Here is a 607-nt window from a genome sequence, read left to right as displayed (position 1 = left end):
CAGTGCTGGGATTCAAACCCACATCCCTAAAGAGGCTGAAACCTTAATCCAGTACTCTAGAACATAGAGTTATATCTTCTTTGTGTTTTATTAATAGAGCTTGCCTGAAAATCGGAGTGCAAAGCTAGCCACACTAGTCAGTCATAGAGGACAGGCAGTGGTGGTACACACCTTTAATCCCAGCAGCCACACTAGTGAGCCATAGTGGCTGGGTGGTGGTGGTGAACGCCTTTAATTCCAGCCCTAGCAAGGAATACAAGACTGGAGGAGACAGGAGCTCAGGGTCCCAGTCTGCAGTCTGTTGTCACGGTGAGGAACAGGGTCATCCGGCTTTGGTAGAGGTAAGACTTCTATGGTGGTTGGCTGCTTTGCTTCTCTGATCTTCAGCTGGAGCCGCCCCCCCCTCCATATCTGTCTCTGGGTTTTTATTACTCATGCTACAAAACCACTTGACCACATTGCCACATCTGCAGGTTTTCCTTCTATTTGCAGCTGTGAGCTCCTGCAGGCCTTCCCCCAGGTCTCCCCAACCTCCTCCATCAGACACTCCATTTGTCAAGTGCAGGAGAACACCAGCAGGATGCAAAAGGGGTGGTGGTCAGACACC

This window comes from Microtus ochrogaster, unplaced genomic scaffold (genome assembly GCF_000317375.1).
Source record: "Microtus ochrogaster isolate Prairie Vole_2 unplaced genomic scaffold, MicOch1.0 UNK66, whole genome shotgun sequence".
NCBI lineage: Eukaryota > Metazoa > Chordata > Mammalia > Rodentia > Cricetidae > Microtus > Microtus ochrogaster.
This window is presented reverse-complemented; position numbering follows the sequence as displayed.